We start from the raw sequence: 8,879 nt of genomic DNA on the forward strand, positions 1-8,879 counted from the left end.
TGCTGGGTGGAAGGGAAAGGGGGAAGTCCCCACGACACCTCTGCGGGGCGCGGACAGCTGCAGCCTGCCCGGCCCCGTGTGTTGGTGAGAAAGTTCCATCTAGAGGTAGCCGCGCGCAACTGCAGCCAGAGCCCCGGGGCCAGAAACCAGGGAGGGAGGGGCGCTGGAAGGGGAGGGATCTGGACGGCAAGACTGAGAAGAGAAGGACACACACAGGCCCTTTGTCCCACCACACCCCTAGCACATCTGGGAACCTCTGCCATGACATTTTATTTCCAAGCACCATGACTGGTAACTTGTAGGCATTATATGCAGAAATTTATGTCCAGGTTTCTTTGATTTTTCACATCAGCTCTGTAACATGATCAAAATTCTTAACCCCACTCTACAGATGAAGAAGGAAATAGCCATAGACACACACCTGGGAACTCCTAGAATCAGAAATCCAGAGTTTCAAAGCTCCATAGACATTTGCTTCCCAGCACTCTTGCTTTTCCCAAAGCTAGTGTTAGTGTGTGAAATTTCAGTTGAAGACAGCTGCTCTTGTCTTGTTTCTGAAAGCCATCTTCCCCCTCTTTCATTTAGGAAGCTCTACTGTTTTGCATATCCGGGATTTTCTTTCCTATCTATTCAGCCTTATACCATCACTGCGGGAGAGGCTACTCAATGGTAGAAACCTTCTTTTATGACCACAACCACATGGAAAGAGGAGAGAAGATTTCAAAATATAAAACAGACTGGGTCACCTGCCCCCAGATGTTTCTGCATAGGGAACCTCAATTCACAGGAAATGTTCAGTGCCTCCTTCAGAGAATAGCAGAGCAGTGCAACTTGGGATAGGGAAGGTGAAAAGAATCCATCACTGGCCCAGACATGCAGTGAAATGGATTTGATGGTTGCACATCTGGAACTTTCTTAGGCACTTGAAAGAACTTCCTTTCCCCCGACATAGGAAGGTATGCTCAGGACAGCTTGTTTTCCACAGCTGACAGCCTAGCCCAGTCCAAACACCAGATGGGTCATCTCTGTCTGTGCAGAGTTATCACAGGTCACACAAGAGTATGAATAAATCCCTCTCTAGACCCTGCACTATGTGTGTCTGAATACATTTGCAGCAGAAGTATAAAGCAGGGACAGGCGGAGCAAACCTAAAAATACTCCAAGGCTAGGGTTGTTGACCATGCTCTTCATGTTCTTCAAGGCCTGCTAGGAGTTAGCTGTAAGCCCAGTGAGACTGTTACAGGAGGCCCGGGCCCTGGTGCTCTGGCGGGTTCATTCCTAATGAGGACAACGCAGCTGGCTCTGGCTTTGGAGGCATGACAAGGCTGAGTGAACTGCTAAGGAAAGAAATGCCTAACCGAGTTGCTTTCCTCCTCTCCCTATTGATCATCACCTACAGAGAACTAGTACCTTACAAGTACAGTGCTGCCTTTTCTGCTGCACCCTTCTGAGGGAAAAGTAGATCTGCTCACTTTTAGGGAAAGTATCGTTCAGATATTGGGCTTTGCATCATCCTATTCAGAATACAGCCATCTTTCAAATCCCTGCAGGAAATCAGATCAGTAGGGAACAGGGCCCTTCTACATACTCAAGTATATCCCCAACTTTACCCAGGAGCCCACAAGCAAGAGACATGTGGTCCCTCACCGGTCATAACCCACCTAGACTGACTGTAACAGAAAAGGGATGGTCTCATGCAGTGATAGGGTCCGGTGAGGAATATTAACATCACACAGATATCAGCTAGACAAGCCCTACTTATCTAGACTAGGAAACATGGCTCTGCAGTCCAAGCCTGGAAAAACTAACTGAAGCCCAGGCATTCCAGTGCCCACAAGCAGATGATTACACAGACATCCACCTGGCCATTCCTGGGGCTTCTACTTGCTATAATATAAAGTATGCCTTTACGAAGTATCTGACCTCCTCATCCACCCCATCCAAATACTGATGCAAACTAAATATATTTCCTGGTAGTTAATCCTCCAAGAAGATTGGCCTGCAATCTTCCCTTTTTTGGTTGATTTAAAATGTGAGAATCTGTCCCTGTGTTAGAAAATGCAAAAAAAATTTTACAAAACAACAATGCCATATGTTTGAGGTCCATTTAACTCAAGCTGTGCTGTGCATTCCACACATGGAAACTTATGCCACAATTCCTGCATCGGGGTGATCGTGAAGGCTGGAGCCTTTACAGGCCACTCACCCGAGAGAAAGTTCCGGCAGATCAAAGCTGACAGTAGAAAGACAAAAGAGAATTTGTTTCAGAAACTAAGACAATATTTTTTTCTTGGTAGACCATCTGCAAGTGGCAATGAGTGTATCATGTGGGCTTTGCTCAATTTATTAAGACACTGCCAGAAACAAGATCAGACACGTTAGACTGACAATCCTAAGGAGCCTGGAAGATTCCTGAAAACAGATGCTTCTCACTCCACAGTCAGCTAATACCTACACACAGCAGTCATGGAAGAAACTCCCTGAGAGGGTGCATGTGGTAGGCTGGATGTGTATCTATCTCGACCAACTTTATTTGGATGCCTCCAGAAACACAACCTGAGATGAAGATTTAAGGGTAAAACGTGTATTTCAGAGCAGAAGGAAACATTAGTCAGGAGGGAAAGTGAGTCAATAAAGGGTGCATTATCAAAATAGTTACTGCTAAGCTAGGTGCCAGTGGCTAACATCTGTGATTTTAGCTACTCAGGAAGCCAAGATCTAAGGATGGCCATTCAAAGCCAGCCCAGGGAGACAAATCCCAGAGACTCTTAGGTCCAATTAAGTATCAAAAAGCCAGAAGTGGAGCTGTGGCTCAGGTGAAAAATGCCAGCCCTGCGTGAAAAAGCTAAGGGACAGAGCCTAGGCCCTGAGTTAAAACCCTAGTACCGTTGTTTTTTTTTTTTAAATATATTGTTTGGGTAACCTGGAATCTTAGTCTAGTGGAGAAATCTGCAATCCAGTGCATAATACACACCAAAAGCTGGCTTACCTATTCTCCAATTCCTTTCATTTATTGGTTTTGAATTGCTCCTAACTGAGGTGGATTCTCCAATAATTCCAGCCCTTATGGGTGACAAAGCAGCCCCCGAGTTTGGCAAAGCCCTTTAGCAAACAAGTGTAGGTGCTAGCAGTTAGTAAGCAGGTGATGTATAAAGGAGAGAAAGTGTAGGCAGGTCACAGCTGGCGTCTGCAACACCTGTCTTATACAAACCTCATAAAACATACAATAACAAGGAACTGTCTCCCCACAAGTAATGCAAGAACCACTTGCTTCAGAATTACTGGGTTGCTGGTTAAAAGCACACGCACTCTATCTGAAAGCTATTTGAATGAGATCCCTGGAATAGGGCTGGAGAACCAGCATGTTTTGCAAACATTCCAGATAGGTTTGATATTCACTAAAATTTGAAATCTAGTACATTCAGGAAACCATCCTCCTGCAGGCAGTCAGTGGGCCTTTAAATATATTAAGAATTATTTACAAAGCCTAGAAGGCAGACTTTAGAAATCAGGAAGCCTGGGAGTGGATGCCCATGCTGGCCATATCTGTTCACAGCCAGAAATGCCCTTTGTTCTCTCTTTACACCACTCTCCCTTGAGATAGGTTTAAACACTGCATCTAGAGTTTTCTGAGGGAAGAAAAGAGTTTAAGTTCCAGCTCTAAATTTACTATTACCAAATCGTGACATCTTGAACATTTAACATTTCTGCATTACAATGCCTTATTTCTAAGGATCCATGTGGCAAATAGATATCTGTCCAGCCAAGATTCACACTCCCCTTTCAATAGTGTGGTATACCATTGCTAGAGGGGCCTCTCTCTCTCTCTCTCTCTCTCTCTCTCTCTCTCTCTCTCTCTCTCTCTCTCTCTCTCTCTCTCTCTCTCTCTCTCTCTCTCCTCTCTCTCTTTCTCTCTGACTATATTTCCCCCAACCTCCTTGCATCTAGGGGAGGTCAGATACCTAGTTATAACTTTCAAAATAAAAACAGGTGTTATCACTTCTAGGCAGGGACGTTAAAAAAAAAAACAATTGCCTTCTTCCTTTACTTTGAGGCAGAGAACTCTGTGGTCCTACGATTGGCAGCTGGTACACTTTATATCTTTACTATCCTCAAAGATCAATATGTTCGAGGCATACTTTGGGGAGGTGGTAGAAACTTTAAGATGTAAGGCCGAGTTGGGGGTCTTTAGGTCACTGGAGGTGCACTCTGAAAGCCTGGTGGGAAATGGTCCCTTTCGCTAGTTCTCTTTCACTTAGTCATTTTTGTTCTGCGAAAGCTACATTCTAGTTAGGTGGGGGGAGGATTGAACACAGGAACGAAGGAGGAAGGGTTGAGCAAATGTAGTCATTATGTTCAGTGTACATTATATTATTATTGAACTATGTGCCTTGAGAATAAAGATGAGAGGGAGGAAAAATGGGAGAGAATGGTGGAAGGAGTGACACTGATCATGAATATTGTTTTCATAACCTGACTTATGGAATTGCAACCTCTTTGACAATGACAATAATAATAACAATATACAAAAGCAAGGGACCAGCTGATTATAGACAGAATTCTCTAAAACTGTGAGCCAAAAAATGAATCTTTTTTTCCATAAATTGATGATCTCTGGGATTTCCTATAGTGGTGGAAATAGTCACTGAGGTTACCAGGAATACCCACATTAAACTGCTAGGCAAATGAGAAACTTACATAGAGTTCAGTCACTGAAATGTGTGGATTTAATTATAATAGTTACTATAAAGCTAACGTGGTACCATATGTCCCCGGTGACCTAGGAAACACAGGGTGGAGGGGGTGGGAATGTTCATGCCAACCTAAAGACCACTTGAGATCCAACTTGAACTCATGTGCACATGTCATTCTTCATTGAGGCACCCAAAGTCACATAGCCACCTTCAGGTCTTCCCTAAGCCCAGCCCTCTCTTCCACTCACATTGCTTTGGCCTGGGTGGAAAAGGGAAAGATAATGCAGGAACCCTTCTGTATGTTTGCCTCTTCCCTGAGTAGCTACTCAGTGGGACCAAGGTCATATTGGGAAGTCTTTAGGTCAGGAAGAAGAATTGCTTTCTATGTCTTTTCAGATGACCTCCACCAAGAATCAAAAGGTAGATATTTTTTGTGCCACCGAAGAAAAGGAATATGTGCTCCCAACAAGCCCTGGACAAATATCCTCAGTATTTTCTGAAGGTCCATTCTTGGCAGGCCAGTTAGTCTTATCTTCTCCTTAAAAACCTTCCCAGACTTCTGGGACACCCTAATATTGACGCACACACTTCAACTGTAGTTTGATTGTTCCTTCATTTCATCTCTTAATGCACTAGACTGTTCTGCTGTTGCAGCTAGGACTACATCCCTAGGGGACATAGTAAATAATTATGAGTTACTTGACTATTAACTTTTGGGGAAAAAAATCAAATAGACATATTACTACCATCACCACACAACCACCATTTCCACCACCATCACCATCACCATCACCAGAGGAGACACATACAACTCCTTCCAAGATTAAAAGATGACACTAAAGAAAGCAATATGTGTGTATACATACCACATTTTGAAATTGCTTTGTGCAAATTGCTGCATGTAATTTAATCCCTAATGTGACTTTCATTCATCAACTTCAGCTGTGAGGGTTTTAATATTATTTAAACCTTATATTTCTTTTAAATTATTCATGAGATTTTAAATAGGAAGCTCTGTAACCTGAGTTAAGATAATCACTTATAGCTGGGCACTGGTGGCTCGCTCCTGTAATCCTAGCTACTCAGAAGGCTGAGATCTGAGGATTGCATTCAAAGCCAGCCCAAGCAGGAAAGTTCCTGAGGCACTTATCTCCAATAAACCATGAGAAAACCAGAAGTGGTGCTGTGGCTCAAGTGGTAGAGCACTTGCCTTGAGCTGAAGAGCTCAGGGAGCTCAGCCTAGGCCCAGAGTTCAAGCCCCATGACCAAAAAAAAAAAAAAAAAAAAAGAAAGAAAAACAAAATCACTTCGGAAAATGTCAGATAAAATTAACGTAAGTGGTAGCAGCAGGCTGATATTGTCCAGAAAATAATATGTATTACATTTCATGGGGGGTAAATTGATAACAAAACCTTTTTGTGGGATCACCAGTTTCTGGATCCCACTGCTCACTTTCCTGGGAATCCTTTACTTTTGCTTTGTAAGAAAAAGAACCTGGGATGCCGGGTGCTGTTGGCTCACGCCTGTAATCCTAGCTACTCAGGAGGCTGAGATCTGAGGATCGCAGTTCAAAGCCAGCCCGGGCAGGAAACTCCATGAGACTCTTATCTCCAATAAACCACTAGCAAACCAGAAGTGACACTGTGGCTCAAGCGGTAGAGCCCTCACCTTGAGCTGAAGAGCGCAGGAAGAGCACCCAAGCCCAGAGTTCAAGCCCCACGACTGACCAAAAAAAAAAAATAATAATGAGAAAAAGAGCCTAGGGGATAATCCTGATGTCAAAAATGAGCATTATTTTCATGAGATTTCCACTGGCAAAATATTTTAGCTTGCTTAGTTACTTGTCTTTCAACTGGACAAGAGGTAATGGCCAAACAAAAGCACACATATGAGCATGAGCATTTGGTTCTTTCTGAGGTTAATAATGAAGTGACTCATGATTATCTATGTGGCTCAGGGATGGAAATGAAGTCCAGCCACTATACCATTAGACATACCAAGCCAGACTGACAGATGTGCAATAATGTGGGGAAATAAGCAACCCAGGGATAAGTGATGTAGACGCATTTGGGGTATATGGCGGTATGGAAAGGCTTTAGGAAGATAAGATCAAACTGGTCTGGGGAGGATGACTAGAAAAGAAATATTGAGTGGTTTCCAGGACTTGGAAGAAATGACTTTCCCTCACAGGGAGTCACAAATGAATCATAATAAAACATTCTCTAAGTGAAAAATATGGCTTAAGATATGCAAATCAGAAACCCCACCTAGAGTATTGAGATATAAAAAGGCCCAGTAAAGGAAGAGTTAACTTAAAAGTATCTAGTCTTGTGTAACTTACACCTGTACACAATGCACATTTTTTCATCTTGTGCTTTCTATTAGGAACACATGGCTTAGCTAGATTGCCTGCTCAAGTAGAAGTAATACAATCAAGATATTAGACATGGCCTTACTTATGTCAAGATGAGTCTTGAAAATCAACGGAGGCAGGATTTGCTTCCTAGCTCACTTAGTGGCTGTTGGCAGGAGTTAGTTCCTAGCAGGCTGTTGGATTGAAAGCCTTAGATCCTTGCTGGCTGTTGGCCAAAGGTCACCCTCAGTTCCTTGTTTGTGTAGGGTCTTCAGAAGGCAGTTCAACATGGTAACAGGCTTCATCAGAATGAGCAAGTGCAGAGCAAAAGAATGCCCAAAAATGGAAGTCACAGTTTTTTTTATAACCTAATCCTGGAAATGACATCCTATCATGTTTGCTATATCCTTTTCATTAGAAGTGAGTTTCTAGGTCCAACACATACTCAAGGAAAAGGAAGAGGTTACACAAAATCAGGGATACGAGGAAGCCAGAATTATGGGCTTCCCATAGATGTACAATGCCACAGGTGGTTCTTGTAAAGGACAGACACAGGAAGACATGCAAAGTTTTAAACATACCTGCCTGCAGCTGGGTCAGACACTCATATGCCATTTATAAAGCACTCCAGTTAGCAGTGTTAACAATACATTTAAGGAAAACATGAGCAGGAGAGACAACTGTGGGAAAGGAAACCATTGCTTTGTACAGCCCTTGCTTTGTTTTCTATGTCTGGATGGTCACGAAGCACTCTAAAGGCTTTCTTCTGTCCATATAGACATTTTCTCCCTTCTTCTTCTCTTCCTTTTTCTTTCTTCTTCTAGATCCAGACACTTAGCGGTGTCTTCATTACAGGGAATAAGAGTCCTTTTATTTTGGGGTTTCTTTCCCATTAGGAAAAGAACAAAGAGTTGAAATAAAGAGGGAAGGAGAAATGATAATAAAAAATGAAGGCTCTGGGGGGAGAAAAAATCTCTAGCCACCTGTGTTCTCTCATCATCTTAAATTAAAAGCAGAGATAAAGCAGAATCCAGGGGGACTGTGCAAGGCAAATCCCTGGTATAGTCTTTTGTGAGTGGGATGAGTGAGGATGGAGGATGGGAAGGCTGGTAGCAATGGTGGGCTACAGGACAGGAGACTGGGCCTCAGAGAGCACAGGAGCAGTGAAATCACAGGACAATGGAATTACAAGGACAAGAAAAGGAACTGTGTCCAGCACAGTAGCTGGAGGATAGCTCCAGATAAGATGTTATCAATCCTGATAGTTCCTGGGGAAGGGGAGGAGGAATCTTTCTCCAAGGACATGTTACTGGATGATCAAAGCTGGGAAGCACTTTGACTGGCCCATAGTAAGTCTCTGTCCTTCCATCTTATACCTGTCCATGTCTGGCCCTCTCTTTCTGTAGCTTCTCTATCTTAACCTGATAGCTTCACCCTTCCTCTGTCCATCTTCCTGTTTCCCATCTTTCTTCTTTCCATTTCTGTCAGTACTCACTCCTTCAGTGAACTTATTACAGAACAAGGGACATTTATTATATGTCTTACTTCTAGAATAAACTTGAAGTTGGTTACTTTAACTTCTTACATATTAACAACATTATCTTTCATCCCTGTGACCCTTTTTTGCTCTTTCCTTGATGGAAAAAAATGTATTTCAGCTAATAACTATAATGATGGGATGAAGTCTCTATAATTTTAGGAGTATCCTTGTTAGTATAAAAGGTTCCTTTATAAAAGGTTCATTATCCAAAATAAGTTCAAGCTTGCAATTGGTAACTAGAATGACCTGTCAAAGCTGAACTAAATTTAAAATTTCACAGATGACCTGAGGA

The sequence above is a fragment of the Dipodomys merriami genome, unplaced genomic scaffold (genome assembly GCF_024711535.1).
Source record: "Dipodomys merriami isolate MVZ:Mamm:240054 unplaced genomic scaffold, mDipMer1.0.p SCAF_5, whole genome shotgun sequence".
Classification (NCBI taxonomy): domain Eukaryota; kingdom Metazoa; phylum Chordata; class Mammalia; order Rodentia; family Heteromyidae; genus Dipodomys; species Dipodomys merriami.